This window comes from Hyaena hyaena, unplaced genomic scaffold (assembly GCF_003009895.1).
Source record: "Hyaena hyaena isolate Hyena2069 unplaced genomic scaffold, ASM300989v1 scaffold_42, whole genome shotgun sequence".
NCBI classification, from domain to species: Eukaryota; Metazoa; Chordata; class Mammalia; order Carnivora; family Hyaenidae; genus Hyaena; species Hyaena hyaena.
The window spans coordinates 3,837,657-3,854,187 of record NW_024080674.1 but is presented as its reverse complement, the minus strand read 5'-3'; positions in this window follow the sequence as shown (position 1 = coordinate 3,854,187).

The following is a 16,531-nucleotide window of genomic DNA, read 5'->3' as shown; positions in this document are numbered from 1 at the left end:
GAAGTGGGGTTAATAACACAAATGTCGGCAGACACCATATGATCCTTAGTTCGGAGCCTGGCACGTGGTAAATGCCCTTCTGACAGCCTAGCCAGGCTCAGCGAGTTTGCCTGGAAAGCCCCGGCAAGTTAATGCCGCAGCCCGAACTAGAACCCAGACCCTGCGCTGCAGGGCGCACCGCAAAGGCTGGGCGGGGCCCTGGCCCACGCTTCTCTAGAAACGCAACATCCCAGCCAAGCCAGCCTCAGTGGCCGAGGCCCATTTTTGTTCTTTCTGAATTGTGCTTATGCGTGGGGCTGTTTATCTAACTTGGCTGAGGTTTGAGGCCTGGGCCCATAAACATATCTTTTTAATTATTATACAAATGGGACATGTTCATGGAATAAAAATTTGAAAACACTAATAAGCAAAAAAAAAAAAAAAAAAAAAAAAAGGCACAGAGCAGAGAGAGAGGAAACCCAAGCATCTAAAATAACACATATGCACCCAGATGCACGTGTAAGGACCTGAGAACCTTCATGGTGGGCTTCTTGGACCTGGCGGAAAACTGGAAACAACCCGAGTGCCCAAGAACTGGGGTCTTTTAGCCAAATAAATTAGATCGTTTTCCAAGATCACACAATCATTGAAGAGAATGAAGCAGAGCTCTGAGCGCTGATTTGGAAAAACCACCAAGATGCTATGTTAACCGAGAAAAACAAGGTGCAAGATGCAGATAGTGATTATAGAATGCTCCAGTGTGTGTGTGCGCGTGCGTGTGTGTGTGTTACGGAAAGGGGACAATACACGCACATATTGCTGCGAGACCGCAGACCATCTCTGGGAGGGGCGCGGGCCCTGGGAGCAGTGTTCCCGCAGGCAGGACTGATGAGTCACCGATGGGAGGGAGGTGACTTCCCGCTCCTTGTCCTTTCACACCGCTGGAAAGCCTTTGCTTTTGCCTTGCCATGTGTGTGCCTGTTTTCTGTAAAACGTTTTAGCAACGTTTGCAAGATCAGAGACTCCCCTCTTATTTTTTTTTAACATTTATTTTATTTTTGAGAGAGTCAGAGCATGAGTGGGGGAGGGGCAGAGAGGAGAACACAGGATCCGAAGCAGAATCCAGGCTCTGAGCTGTCAGCACAGAGCCCGACGCGGGGCTCGAACCCACGAACCGGGAGCTCATGACCTGAGCCGAAGTCGGATGCTCAACTGACTGAGCTACGCGGGCGCCCTGAGACTCCCTTCTTAGACTCAGGTTTTTCCAAAGGCCTTGGAATAATCTAGACTGGTGTTTCCTGAAAGTCTCCGGGGGAGAACCAGAACTGCGGTGAGGCGCCCAGGGGCCCGGGGGGCCCCAGGAAGAGGTTGCCGGCCTCCTGAACCCCCTCACTCTGAGCAGTTTCTCTTTTATCTTTTTTATAGGTTGGACAGTAAGTAAAGGTTCGGCTATAAAAGGGTTTTACCTACTTTGAAATGAAATATTTGCAAAGCTTTGATCTTCAGCCACCCCATTCTACCGATGAGAAGACGGGAGCCTGGAAAGGAGGAAGAGAAGACGGTCCCACAGTCAGGCAGACCTAGCTCTGGCTCAGGGCCTCAGGTGGTAAGCTGCCTCCTTGAACCTTAGCCTCCCTCTTCAAAAACAAAAAAATAACCACCGTCATCAGTCAGGGCTCTTCATGGGTCCGTAAAGCGGAGGTCCGCCCCGAGTCCCACTGGTCCCCAGCAGAAAGATCCGGGGAGATCGCACTGCCTCTCTCTCGCCATCGGATTCTCCAGGGAGAACGAGAGTGACCCCCCTGTCCCCCCATTTCGCCCAAGTCCAAGATCAGGCATATCTCAATTTCTCAAGAGTCAACTCACTGCAAAGCTCGGGTATTCATTAAGATGCATTCAAGGGCAAGGACAGGAAACCCAATGCAAACTGGCTTAAGCGTTAGGAAAATGCACCTTCTCATCCTGTCAGGAGGCCGGAGAGGGATGGGTGGACCCTTTGGGCAGGGATTCAGCTGCAAGTATCACAAAGCCTACCCATTAGCAGGTTCCTATTATCTCCTGTGTCAGAACACAGCTGGGGGGGGGGGGCCGGGGGCGGGTAGGCAGCCGGGCCGATAGGATGACTGGGCGAGGCCCCTGGGGTCACAGGTTCTTTTCCACCCTCTGCCTGCCCGTCTTGAACATGCAGCTTTTGTCCCCATGGTTGTTCACAGTTGCAAGGTGGCCACTCCCCTTCCAGCTGATACCTGCATGACGGGCAGGAAGAAGGGGCGAGGGGTGAGCAGGGTGCCCACCATGTTGGTGTCTCCTTTGAAAGCTTTCCCAGGAGCCCCTCTTAATCTGCATTGGTCATGCCTGGATCGCAGGTCTACTCCTTGCTTCTAGGGAGACTAGGAGCGAGTAGCTGCTTTCTGCTGGCCCACTGGCACCCCAAATATGAGCGGGGTTCTGTAAACAAGGACAAAAGGGAGAGTGGGGTTTGAGCAGGCACCGAGCGGTGTCTGCAGCAAAAACGCAAGGCTTGTTAGTACAAATGACTCAAAGATATTATCAGGGACATGTATGGTTTTTCCTCCTTCTCTACACTACTGTCAGCATATGTGGGCTTCCGTCCACATGCACTGCATGTACTTGTCACCTACAGCTATAGCAATGCTGCATAACAAACCACCCCCAACTGTTTACTCTCTTGAATATGGATGCAGAAAAGGGTGAGAAGAGGGAAACCCATAAATGAGACTGAAAAGGAGATGTCAAGAAGGCAGGATCCCCAACGAATGGGGGTGACGTGAGGCCCAAGGATTCTTTGCCTTTCACTGTATCCACGTCTATCGACGTGAGACCTCGTGGTCCCTCCCACAGAGGGGTGGAGCGTATTTCCTCCCCTTGACTTGAGGTCAGCACGTGACTTGCTTTCACCTACCGAATGACAGTGTGTCAGTTGGAGAACTAGCGTGTTCCCCCCTGGCTCCCGAGCTTCTGCCACCACTGTCACCAGACACACCGGGGATGGCCCACGGGTCCCAGAAGAAGAAGAGAGACGTGTGAAGCAGAGCAGAGCCACACCGGCCAGCCCAGGTCCACTGACCTCTAGCCGAAGAGCAGGCGTGTGAGACCAGCAGAGCCGCCTGGCCACACCCACCCGGGTCAGCTGACCTGCAGCAATTCCATATTCAAGACAGTGAATGGTTGGGGGTGGTTTGTTACACAGCATAGTTGCAGCCGTGGGTGATGGATACATGGAGTGAGACCGGAAATGAGGTTATGGGGAGCTGAGGAGAGAAGAGCTCTGCTTAGCACAGGTGTGACAGGTGCAGCTGAGTCCTCGACTCCCTGTTGTTAGCTCTTCTCCCCAGCGAGAGAGCCCTTTTTTATGTGAGGGGACATCAGCCCATGTGCCCAAGGAGGGGGCTCCCTCTCCAGCCTGAGGGGACCAGTCGGGTCTCGGGATGGAAGCCTGAGCAGATGTGGGACGTTGGGAGCCCCTCAGGGCTCCCTCCCCACCTCCGCTCCTTCTCTGCACAGTCTGGGACTTGGGACCGTTCCCAGGTCTTCCGTTGCTACCTTTGCACCAAGAATCTCCAAGTCTGTACGTCCACACTGGGCTTCTCAGTGGAGTCCCCCTCCTGTCTGGACGTGGTCCCTTAGATGCCTCACAGAACCGCCAACCCTCTGCCCTGCTCTGAGCCTGGTACCCGCGACCTCCATCCAGCAAACCCTGGACTTCCTCTTCCTTTGTTTCCAACCGCATGGGCTCCCGTCCTGCCCATTACTCGGCCTAGGAACCTGCTCGCTGGCCAGTGTCCCGTCTGCACACTCCAGCTGGGACTGAGAGTGGCCATTTGCCTCACACTAACCACACGCCAAGCCGAGCGTGGGGCGAAGCATCACACACAAAGCATCTGGGTTAGTCCCTGAGACAGTCATGACCAGGGAGGCACTGATATTGTCTGTATCCCACACAGCAGAGCCGGTGGCCCGCCCTCAGAGCACACCTCACACGCAGGGCACACGGCCTTTCTCGGAAGCTACGTCATTCCCACACTGAGCAATCACGTAAGTCCCCGCTTTAAAAGTCCTTCGTGATTCTCACGGTCCCAGGTGATCTGAACTAAACCCCTTGGTGTGAAATGGTTGGCCCCAAGATTCTTGCATTCGTTCACACAAAAGAAGAAATTATGGGCTTACTCAGTGTGCCAGGCAGTTTCCAGGCACCAGAGAAACACACACACACGCACACACCCTTTCCTGGGAACTTAGGTCAAATAATAATAAACAAAAGAATAAATACCTAACATGTCAGGTAGACGAAGATCTATGAAGAAAAATTGGGTGGGATAAGAAAACAGTTCTTTTGAGAAAGACACTTGGGGCAGGGGTTGGGGTCAGCCTCTCTGATAAGAGCGATTCCAGTGGAGGAAGTAAGAAGGCAGCAAGTGCAGGCACGCCTGGGTGGCTCAGTTGGTTAAGCGTATGTCAGCAGAGACCCTGATGTGGGGCTTGAACTCAGGACCCGTGAGATCATGAGTTTGAGCCCCGCATCAGGCTCTGTGCTGACAGCTCGGAGCCTGCTTCGGATTCTGTGTGTGTGTGTGTGTCTCTCTCTCTGCTCCTCACCAACTCGTGGCCTGTCTCTGTCTCTCTCAAAAATAAATAAACATTAAAGTAATAATAATAATAATAATGATAATAAAGAAGGCAGCAAGTGCAAAGGCCCTGAGCCAGTGCAATGTTAGGAGAGATGAAGGAGAGGGTAGAGGAGGGGAGGGGAAGACCGGGCAGACAGAGGCCTGGTAGACCCCAGGAAGGACTTGGAGTCGATCCCCAGGGAAGAGAGAGTCACAGGAGGGTTTTGAGCAGAGGAGGGACGTGACCTGACTTAGGTCTTCACAGGATCCCCCCCGCTGCGTGTGGGTAACAGGCTGCAGGGAGGCCAGGGAGGAAGCAGGAAGCAGGGTTTTGTGGGCCTAGTGACACTTAGGTCAGACAGGGGATTCAAGTGTTTGAGTGACACCCTCAAAAAGCACAGAAAAACCAAACAGGATTTTCGGGTTAACTCAGAATCCACCAGAAGACGGACATCACCAGCACGCCTGAGCCCTAGGCACCTGGGCCGCCGGCCTTTTCTACAGCACCCTCGGGAGAGGCTGATGCTGTGACACCGCTGTGGCCACTGGGTTCCCCCCCTCCCCCGTGCCCCTCACCTGGCAGTTTGGGACAGCAGTGGACGAGGGAGATGTGTTCAGTACACGCCATGTGGCCCGGGCAGCCGGTGACTGAGGTCCCCCCCCCCAAAGATGCTGATGACGGTGAACCCGAGAACAAACCCTGACCTCCTAATTCCGCAGATACACGCCCTGCGCCAGACCCCCCAGCACCCAGCTCCCTTATCTCGCTGCCCAATCCTTCGAAGAACAACACGGCGTATTTGTGTCTGTGGTTTGGGTTCCCAAAACCTGTGACATCAGATAAGCGCGATGTTCACAAAAATGAACGACATCGCAGAGAGGAAAACAAAAAAACCAGAAAAACAAAAAAGCAACCAAAAAGGAGCCCCTGGTTTCAGTCTTGACTTCCTTTCTGGGGAGGAAGGAGCGGAGTCTGGTTGAGGGTTTGCCCCGAGGCTGGGGGCCTGGGAATGGCGAGCTGCCCTCTCTCCCGTGCTGGGTCGCATCTCAGCCTTCCCTGCTGGGGCCTGTGAGCCTGAAACTGTCCCTGTAAAATGGACTCGATAATCCCCGCCTCTCAGAGCTGCCACTGAAAAGTGATTTTTAAAAATACCAGTAATAGGGGCGCCTGGGTGGCTCAGTCCAGTAAGCATCCAACGTCGGCTCAGGTCATGATCTCGCTGTTCATGAGTTCAAGCCCTGCATCGGGCTCTGTGCTGACAGCTGGGAGCCTAGAGCCTGCTTCGGATTCTGTGTCTCCCTCTCTCTCTGCCCCTCCCCTGATTGCACTCTGTCTCAAAAATAAATAAACACTAAAAAAAATAAATAACAAATAAAAATACCAATAATAGGGGTGTCTGGGTGGTTCAGTCTGGTAAGCGTCCAACTTCAGCTCATGTCGTGAGTTCAAGTCCCGCGTGGGGTTCTGTGCTGACAGCTCGGAGCCTGGAGCCTGCTTCGGATTCTGTGTCTCCTCTCTCTGCCCCTGCCCCGCTCACACTCTGTTCCTCTCTCTCTTGCTCTCAAAAATAAATAAAACATTAAAAAAAAGAAAAAGAACTGTTAAAAAAAATACCAATAATAATCTTTGCATCAGTCATGCTTGCTGTAGGCCGTTTTCCTGGGGAAATCTTTACTCCGACGTGGGGTTAGTTATGAAGATCATCTCTAGTTAACAGACAGGGCAAATGAGGCTCCAGGTGGGGAAACAGGGTGGTTCCAGAACACTATGTGGCCACCTTCGTTTTTCTAGAAAAGGTAAACCTGTAGAATAGAAATTAAGCACATTTTAAAATAAATCACCTAGATGTAAAAATATAGGTGGGTGAAAACCTTGGCGGGGTATCCACCCAAATGTCCCGGTGGTTTTGCTGGGTGTCACGACTGCCCCGAGGCAGTTATCCACCGCTGCCTCCCTTCCATCATTCAGGTCTTAGCCAAGCGTCACCTCCACTGAGAGGCATCTGCAAGCCCCGCCCCACAGCGGTCCTCTGGGGTCTTTATCCCACGACCGTAATCGTGTCTCTTCCGTGCGTCAGCCATTACTGCGATGTGCCTTGGGTTTTCCTGTGCTGGGCTTCTCACCTATATTCCCCACTGGACCGTAAGACCCCCGAAGCAGGAGCCTGCCCCACAGCCCCATCCACAGCCCCTCGAGCAGTGCCCAGCCCCACTTGGTCTCAATAGATATTCTTTGATCAGTTGACTGTGTTTTCTCATTCCTTTAGATCTGTTTTTTATTTATTTATTTTTTAAAATATTTTTATTTGTTTCTAGGAGAGAGACAGCATGAGCAGGGAGGGTCAGAGAGAGAGGGAGATACAGACTCTGAAATAGGCTCCAGGCTCCGAGCTGGCAGTCAGCACAGAGCCTGACGCGGGGCTCGAACCCACGAACCNACAGACTCTGAAATAGGCTCCAGGCTCCGAGCTGGCAGTCAGCACAGAGCCTGACGCGGGGCTCGAACCCACGAACCGTGAGATCATGACCTAAGCGAAAGTCGGACGCTTAACCGACTAAGCCACCCAGCCGCCCCTAGATCTGTTTTTTAAAAAGCAAACCATATGGCTTCGTTTCAATTTATTATTTTAAGGGATGATCAAAAATGAGCTGTCTGCTGGGGCACGTAGGTGGCTCGGTCGATTGAGCGTCTGACTTCAGCTCAGGTCATGATCTCGCAGTTTTGAGTTTGAGCCCCGCGTCGGGCTCTGTGCTGACAGCTCGGAGCCTGGAGCCTGCTTCTGATTCTGTGTCTCCCTCTCTCTCTGCCCCTCCCCTGCTCATGCTCTGTCTCTCATGATAAATGTTATGTCAATAAACATTAGCATTTATTAATGTTTAATAAACATTTAAAAAAAATTTTTTAATGAGCTGGCAGGGGCCTGCATGGGCTTTCCTAGCCTTGAATAAAAGAAGTGGGTGCCCTGCCTTTGCATGGAATGGGTCAAGCAGCAAACACCCCAGGCTCTCTCAGCTGGCCTGGCCCTGGAGATCTCTCCGCCTGGGACAGGGTTATCTTGAATGACAGTGAGCTGAGTCTCCCACATTGAGTAAGGCTGCCCTCCATCTCAGGGGGCACCGGGGAGCCCCCCCCTCCCCCGGGCCAAACGCAGCCCACAGGAGGTGTTACTTGGCCTGCGCCATTTCAACAGCTTGGAATTTTGCCATCATTTGAAAATCAACTTTGGAAGAAAACTCAGGTATCTTTCCAAGGGCTGTGAAATAAGATGAGAATAAGTAAGACAGGAAGACTTGACATCCTTAAAATGACAAATCTGCCAACATGTATACACGGGATGCGATTTCAAGTAGTGGCCCACAGGGTTTTTTTGTTTTGTTTTTTTTCCGTTGAATAAAATAATGTCTGGTGGTTACAAATGAAAATATGAAATAGAAGAATGGGGGCCGGGGGAGGACTCGGCTGCAGGCAGTGCCTCAACTCACTGGGAAAAGAGAATATTTCCTGCAGGGTGTCAGCAGATTTATGACTGTATCGATTATTTATTACAGTATCTGGAGTTGTGATTTGCCTGAAAACTCTGATGACAGTAGGCCCTCATCTTCCCAAGACAGCCCTAGGCTGGTGCTGAGTCAAAACTGGGGGGGCGGAGGGAGAGGGGCTTTCCAATTCACCAGAGTCCCCCCCACCCCCAGCCTGCCGGGGCCCTGAGGCTGGAATGCACAGCCCCTGAGCTCCGGCCTGGGCATCCCCGGGGGCTGGATTTCTGCCTTCCGCCACCTTTGTTCTCGTCTAGTTTTTTCTAAACAGAAATGCAAATGTGGAGGAAGGAATGTCGCTCGGGGAGCAGTTAAAAGTGTGGAACTGGGGGATGGGGGGCAGTGAGAGCCCGGGTGGCTCAGTTGAGTCCAACTCGTTCAAAGCCCATATCAGGCTCCATTGTGGAGCCTGCTTGGGATTCTCTCTCTCCCTCTCTCTTTCTTTCTCTGTCTCTCCACAGCTCTCTCTCTCCCTCTCTGAAAGTAAATAAATAAAATTTTTTTTTCTAGGATTGAGAGAGACAGCGTGAACAGGGGAGGGTCAGAGAGAGAGGGAGACACAGACTCTGAAACAGGCTTCAGGCTCTGAGCTGGCAGTCAGCACAGAGCCCGACGCGGGGCTCGAACCCACGAACCGCGAGATCATGACCTAAGCGAAAGTCGGACGCTTAACCGACTAAGCCACCCAGGCGCCCCAAATAAAATTTTTTTTAAAAAGGGGGAGAAAAGAGCATGGACCTGGGAGTCAGAAAGGCCTGAAGGACCTCTGAAGAGTGGCTTCCTTCTCCGTGCCTCAGTTCCCTCCCCTGCCAACGAGGAGGGGCCGCGCTGTCGCTCAGCATTTGGATGGTCTGTGCCTTCGTTCCCGTGAAACCCTCGGCCCAGGGCTGGTGCAAATCCGTGCCAACTTCTCAATTTTAGGGCTCTGAGCTCTCAGCCTTGCAAGGGAGAGGAGGAGATGTGGGATAAGAGGAGGGGGGAGGTGGGCAGAGCAGAAGATTCACTTTGATCTCCTTGTGCCAAAAAGGGCAAAAGTAAGTAAACAGCCCGGGCCTGCTTTGATTCCACCGTCTGCTAGGAGGGCCCTGTGGCTGATAAGAACTGGCCAAATGTGAATTGGGCAACTCCACCCCCCCTCCTGCCAGCCTTTGCCTGGACATTTGGGACCTGAGAGCCCAGAGCCCGCCGCTGCCCCATGCCTCTGGTGCCCCTACTAGTCTCCAACAAGGGACACTCCACGCGGGAGGAAATGGACAAGGTTTCCCACCACGGAACCCCGAGTGTGAGACGAGAGGAGGGGCGTGGAAAGGGAGCCCGCTGAACACGTTAGCACCCAGCCCCCCAGTCCCAGGAAGGAGCCCCCAAACTGGTGACTAACGAGAACTACGCCTGTCAGGCATTTGCAGTGAAGTGGCCCGAAGGGGGTGAAGTTCTTGGCGAAGAGCAGAAACCTCTCCCCACCCAGCGGCTGGCAGAGCGGAGCCACGTGGCACGGGGCTTCACAGTGTGGCTTTGAACCTGTCCTGTCTGTGCTTGGGTGACCTGGGTAGGTGACTTCACCCCAGCCAGCCTCAGTTTCCTCATCTGTCCAACCCCCCACCTCACAGGATTGTTAAGGGTTAAATGAACCCATGTCTATCAAGTGCCTGGCACATAGTGGGTCCAGTAATTGGGCGCTATTATTTTCAGATGGCTTAGGGAGGGGACGCTGGGGGGCCCCAGTCGGTTAAGCGTCTGACTTCGGCTCAGGGCATGATCTCACGTTTGTGGGTTCGAGCTCCGCGTCGAGCTCTGTGCTGACAGCTCGGAGCCTGGAGCCTGCTTCACATTCTGTGTCTCCTTCTCTGTGTCCCCCCTCCACTCGCACTCTGTCTCTCTGTTTCAAAACTAAACATTAAAAAAATTTTTTTAATAAAAAATAAAATGGCTTGGGGAGTCTGCCTAGGGCAGAGAGCCTGAAAAGTGCCCAGACCTCACGTCCACAGCCCTGAGAGAGGACCAGTTGTCTGAAATCTCTAAAGGCACCAAGGGCCTCCGGTCTACAAGGTTGGGAACTGGCGCCTGTTTGAAGTCGGGAAGAGGCAAATTCAGAGCAAGGTTTAGTGGACGAACAGAGGGCGCCCTCCATGTTACCCCCAAGGTTGTCCCCCAGCCATAGGTCCCTGAGAGCTCCCCTGGGACTGATAGGTAGCTGAGAACTGAGGCACGGGGCCGAGAGAATGGTTTCTGGGGCAGAGGCTCCTTCCCAAGTCTGTCCCTTCCTAGCCAATGTGACCAGTGTGTCCTGGCCTCAGTTTGTCCACCTGTAAAATGGGGGCCATAGTAACACCAGCCTCATAGGTTTTGAGGACGGAATATGGGACATTCAGTTGGTGCTCAGTGATAAGGAGCTGAAGTCACTTTTATCCTTGCATTAAGGATGAGGCAGGGAATGCAGGGGTCCGTGCAAGGCCAATTCCGCATTGATGGCCCGTCCATGGCCGCTGAAGACAGGTGCTCGCTCTGCTTTGTGCGGTGCTGAGTCTGGACACCCCGTGGAGCGCGCCGAAGGCCAGGTAACCCGTCCACGGCCACACGGGCCTCCGGCCTGCATGGACTCTCAGCTGGGAGTGAATCCACGTGATCGGGCGTCCGTCTGACCGGCTGACCCTGCTCTGCCCGACGTTGCTGAGGCCCGGCGTCCCTTCCTGAGTCCCCTCTGCCCAGGCCTCCCCCACCGGACAGAGCTGGCCAGGGGGCTCCTCAGGCCCCTCCACCGACGTGCCGGCGCCTTCTGCCCTCGGCAAGGATGTGCCGTCGCCCTCCCTCCCCGGCGGGCCCGCGGCCTATGGGTCTCATCTGGCCCCAGACGTGTTCTGTGTGGCTCCACAATACACGTGCACGTGGGGTTTTCCCTCGTAATTTTGTTTTTCATTTGCCAGCACATCAGACTTGGAGATGTCACATAAAAACCAGGATTTTGGGAAGTCAGCCGCTCCGGCCACCCGGGCCTCCATCTCCTCTGGCACCGGTCCGCTGGAGGAGCGTTCTGCCCCCGCCCCGGCCCCTCCCGGCCACCTCATTCGCCTCTGGGCCTGCCCTCTCCCCCAGGGACCTTCTCACAGGAAGGTGCCAGGCCTCCCTCGGAGAGGCCCAGGCTGCCCCTCTCCCCTCTGCCCATTCCGGGCCCTGCAGCCTGCACTGCCCTCAGGCAAAGCCAGGAAGACTCGGTGGGAGCTGGCTCCTAGGTTCGAGGTGGCTGGAATGATGGTCCCCTAAGATGTCCATGGCCCAGTCCCCAGAACCCGTGAACACGTGACCTCATGTGGCCAAAGGGATGCGGCAGATGGGGTAAAGTTAAGGGTCTTAGGACAGGCGATTTGCCTGGGTCACAGGGTCAATGTCCTCGCAGGGGGGTCCGAGTCAGAGAAGGAGCTGTGTGAGGGTCAGAACCAGGGAACGTGGGTGGCATCTGGAGGCTGGAGAAGGCAAGGGACAGGGGCTCCGGAAGGAACACGGCCCTGCCGCCACTTGGATCTTAGCCACGGGTCACCCATTTTTGACCTCCGACCCCCAGAACTGTAAGCGGGTAAGTTTGTGTTGTTTTAAGCTCCTGAGTTTGCCATGAATCGCCTTGGTCGGCGTGGGATCTATAACCGGCTGTGAATCCCGGCCTGGCCAATTTACGGTGCCCGTGGGCCGGTGAGCCTCGGTTTCCCCGTCTGAGGGGGGTAACAGGGGAGCTCCTCCTAGGGCGTTTGTGAGGGCAAAGTCGACAGTGCGGGTGAGGCATGGAGCACATGGAGCTCCCGGCGTCGGGCACCCCCCAAACCCCCCCTTCTCCCCCGCCCCCCGCCAGTGTCTGAACCCTCAACTACCCAGGGAAGCTGCTGGCTTCCGCCCGCAGCCACCTCCCCGACCCCAGGGAGCCCCACAGCGTCGAGGTCGGGGGTGCTGGTGCCCAGCTATTCCCAAAAGTCCTGAGACAGGATGAGCTCTGCCCGCCCTCCCGGCAGCCTCCAACGGGGAAAGCCAAGTGCACGGTCACTGTCTGGCCGGAGCCAGTGGGAACAGGACGTCCTAGCCCTCTTGTGCTGGCTGGGCCCAGCAAGCTATTTTGGGGCACGTTTATGGACGGGACACGGGTGCCCGGCTGGACTCCTGCTTCAGGAGGAAGGGCCTCAGGCTGGCCTAGGGCTCTGCTTCCCCCGGCTCTTCGCTGCCCTGGGGCAGCCATCGTTCAGGTCCTGTCTACACCGCAGGATAGGCATGTAGTCTGAGCTGACTGGCTCTGGGAAGGGGAGGGGCACCCCTGATGTAGACGGATGCCCCGGCTCACACTGACTGCTATTTCCTGAACCTCTGGAGCCCGATTTGATTCATGGAGGCAGAACCCAGCATGAACCTAAGGGCAAGTTTTAAGGTCAGATGTAGGTTCAAATCCTGGCTGTGCCCCACTCACAATTATATGCTGGGCAAGCCTGCTTAAGTCTCGGAGGCTCTGTTTCCCCGTGTGTAAAGTGGACTTGGTGGTAATCCTCACTCACAGGGAGGGAATGAGGCTTAAATGAGATACTGCATGTAGCCCGAAGCCTGGCCTGGGTAAGGCCTCCATAATTAATAATAATGTTGCAAATAATGATTGATGGCTGCACATATTGGGAGTGTGGCACCGACCACCGGGCTAAATCACTGCTCTGTGTTATCTCACTTCGTCCCCAGTGGCTGAGGGGGCAGATGAGTGACGGGGTCACAGGGGCCATTATTAGCCCTCTGTATGGATAAGGAAATTGAGGCTCAGAAAGACCAGTGACTTGCCCAAGATCACACAGCAAGTGTGTGGCGGAAAAGCCTGCCTTGAACTCAGACCCGAACTGAGGACAGGGCAGGCCCCAAGTCCGCGGGCCAGCGCTGTGTCCACGCCTCTTCCCAGAGGAGGGTTACAAAGGTCCTGTAAACCCCTGAGCCCCCACTAGGCCGTGGTCACCTGTCATCCCTCAGTCCCGGGATGTGACCTCCCGGGCCTTCCACGTGATGGGAATCCAGAAACTAAAGTTTGCAGAATTTTTTCTTTGGTTATCCCTCCTCCCTCCCTTCAGGGTTGTGTTGTTTTCCTGGTTCGTTGGCATAAATTCTCCAAGGTGCTGTCTGGGTTGGCGAGGGCCCCAGCGGGTCGGAGAGGGCTTTCACTGCGTACGCTGAGAGCAGGGGCTCCAAGCCCAGCAGCGTGAGGCCAGACCTGAGGCCCTGTTTCCTTCTTTAATTTTTTTAATTTTTAATGTTTTCTTTATTTTTGAGACAGAGATAGAGACAGCGTGAGCAGGGGAGGGTCAGAGAGAGAGGGAGACACAGAATTAGAAGCAGGCTCCAGGCTCCAAGCTGTCAGCACAGAGCCCGACATGGGGCCCGAACCCACGAACCGTGAGATCATGACCTGAGCTGAAGTCGGATGCTTAACCGACTGAGCCACCCAGGCGTAAGGTGTTCCCGGTGGCCTGCACCCTCACCGCTTGCCCCGGTGCCCTGAGGGCACCTGCCAGCCTCCTTCATCGAAAGAAGCAGCCCTTTGTAAGGTCTGCTCTTCTGCCTCCTCTGCTACCCCGGGCCCCCCTCCCGCACATTCTACAAGAAGACTACACTTTTCCTGCCTCCGGGCCTTTGCCCGTGCTGTTCCGTCCCCCAGATGCTGTTCATGCAGAGGCTTCCCCTTAAACTTTACACCTTCTTCACTGTAAGCCCTTCCCAGAATCCCTGTCAACCCCCAACATGGTGTCCCCTGGCTTGGGGTTGCCGTAGCAACAGAGAGACTCCAATGCCCCTCCTATGCCCTGATCCTGCCTACTGGTCTTATCTCAGGAGATGGTGCGGGGCCCCCCCCCCCCCCCACAGTACCAAACAGGTGCTCCAGCCAAAACCTACGGACCATGTTTCATCCCCTGTTCCCTGGCCCCACACATCCCACTCATCAGAAGTCCTGTTGACTCGACTGCCAAACACATTCTGAATCTGTATTCTTGTTGCTTCCTTTACGGCCACCATCCTCGCCTGCCTGGAGTGTGACACTGGTCTCCTCCCTTGTCTCCCAGCCTCCAGCTTTGTTCCAGGCCACCCACCACAGTCAGAGGAGACTTTTTAAAAGATGAATTAAGTCCTGTCATTCCCCTGCTCAAGACCCTCGAGGACTCCCATTTCCCTTTAAGTAAAAATCACCCTCCTCACGTTGGCCTGTAAGATCTTGTATGATCTGACCTTTGCCTTCCTCCCCAGCTTCATCTCCAACTCTCCCTCCCTTCGTCCCTCCCCCACTGTGCTCCTGCCACACTTGCCTCCTCCCTGTGCCGAACTAGCAAGCTTGTACCTGTCCCCAGACAGAAACTTGCTGTTCCTTTTGCCTGAACCTCCTTCTGCCAGATATCTGTCTGACTCATTCTCTGACTTCATTCAGGTCTCTGCTCAAATATCTCCTCATGGCCTGCCCATCTGCAATACTCCCCTGCATCACCATCTAACCCTCTATATACTTTATTTTCCTTCATTGTAGGTGTTCTTGTCCGACACATTACACATTATCAGTGTATTTGTCTTAATCTGATCGGCTGCTAAGTGTGCACCACGCGGGCAAAGAGAGCTCTGGTTTTATAGTTGCTACTTTTCGTTGTGGAAATACTCCCACCGTGACCAATTTCAACAGGAATTCACGGAACTTGGGGTTGAGAAGAGATCATATATCATATAACCCATCCCTCATATAATATCATAATATTGTATAATGATACGATAGATGTGAATAATCTTGAGGATCTAGAAAACAGTGAAATAATTAGAGTGATGAGTTTGAGTAATTGGTACCTTTGTTTTTGACTCTGATCTCTTTGGCCTTGAGTGCATACCAGTGAATTGTTACTGGTGGGTGTGTCTGACGCACGGCTGGCAGGACCCACGGGCCCCTGGCCCCAGCGTGGCCCTAAACAACAGGCTGCTGCCTACCCTGTTCCCTGCTGTCTCTGGGGGCCCTTGGATAGAAGCAGCTCCTAGCAGGTGCCCATTGCAGGTTTGCTGAGCATTTTCTAGTGCATCTGTTTGCATCGGAAAACACAAACTGTTTGCCTCCACGGACTTAACTCTTACAGGCTGCATCCGGCCCACCAAAGGGCTTCGTTTGGCTCTCAGAATGTTTTTAACATTAAAAAAAAATTGTTGCCAACATTTAAAAGTCAAGAGTTTGCAGGAAATTCCACATGAACCTGGATTTGCAGCTTCTTTTGAAAAGTGCGGTGCTCTGGGGGTCCTGGTCCTGATTCTCTCGGATGACGGAGGTCAGAGCTGCGGAGCCGCCCCCCTTCAGCGGGTCCCCGCAGTCCTCACCCCTTCCCGTCACCCCTCCCTGGGCCCCCTTCCCTCATTTACAGAACCCACCGGGCCCTGTGGGCAGCAGGTGTCATTGCCGTTCTCGCCTCCATACTGGCGCCCGTCACAGTGTCCCCGCCAGACCAGGGCTGCACTGAGGACACGCTGTGTGCAGTGGGCCCCCTTGGCCTCTATTCCTGCTACAGGACCCAGCGCACAGTAGGACCGCAGGTCCTGGCATTTCATTAAATGTTTGTCAACGAGTCCCGCAGCCACCCCACCCCACCCCCGGCTCCCCTAACTGGGACATGCACTGAATCCAGGCCCCGACTGGAATGTGAGAAAGAGGTTGGCCGAGGCCAGCGTTTAAAAATACCCCAGGGCTGGTCAGCTGCAGAATGCTCCGAGGTGTTGAAATAAGCAGGCAGGGTCTGGCCAGAGGCCAATGAGGGCTATTGGGAGGGGCCCCCGCCCACTCAGAATGGGGGTGAGGGGCGGGGAGACCGGGCTGGGGCCCCCTCCCCCCGGCACCGGCTTGGGACAGGTCAGTGCTGTTTATAAACAGCACCGGGTGACACAACATAATTTCGCATAAGGGTCACCAGGCAGAGCGCGGGCACAGCGCGGCTCCCCTGATGTTTCCACGCCACCATCTCCTGGCTTCGAGGGAGCCGGGATGCAGCTCAGGCCGTGGTCTTCCCGTGGCCTTCAGAGCCACTGCCCAGCTCCCCGGAGCCACGGTTAAAAATAATGCTCGAAGCACAGTCCCCTGGGGGACCGCCAGTGCAGGGGCTGGACAGGGGACAGACAAGTTCTGGTCAAGTGCCCACCGGGTGCCAGGCACTTCAGAGGCATTAGATCATTGAGTCTCACTGTAGCCTTGGGAGGGAGGGACTGTCACCCCATTGGCAGATGGGAAAGCCGAGGCCGGAGTGATGCCACGCACTGGGTCAGGGCTTCCCGGTAAGGTCACGGCAGCTCCAGCGCTCGGGTTCACGAGAAAGAGCCACATGAGGGTCCCCAGTGCTCGGAGCGGCGGCCGGGCCTTAGTGAGCCCTGAG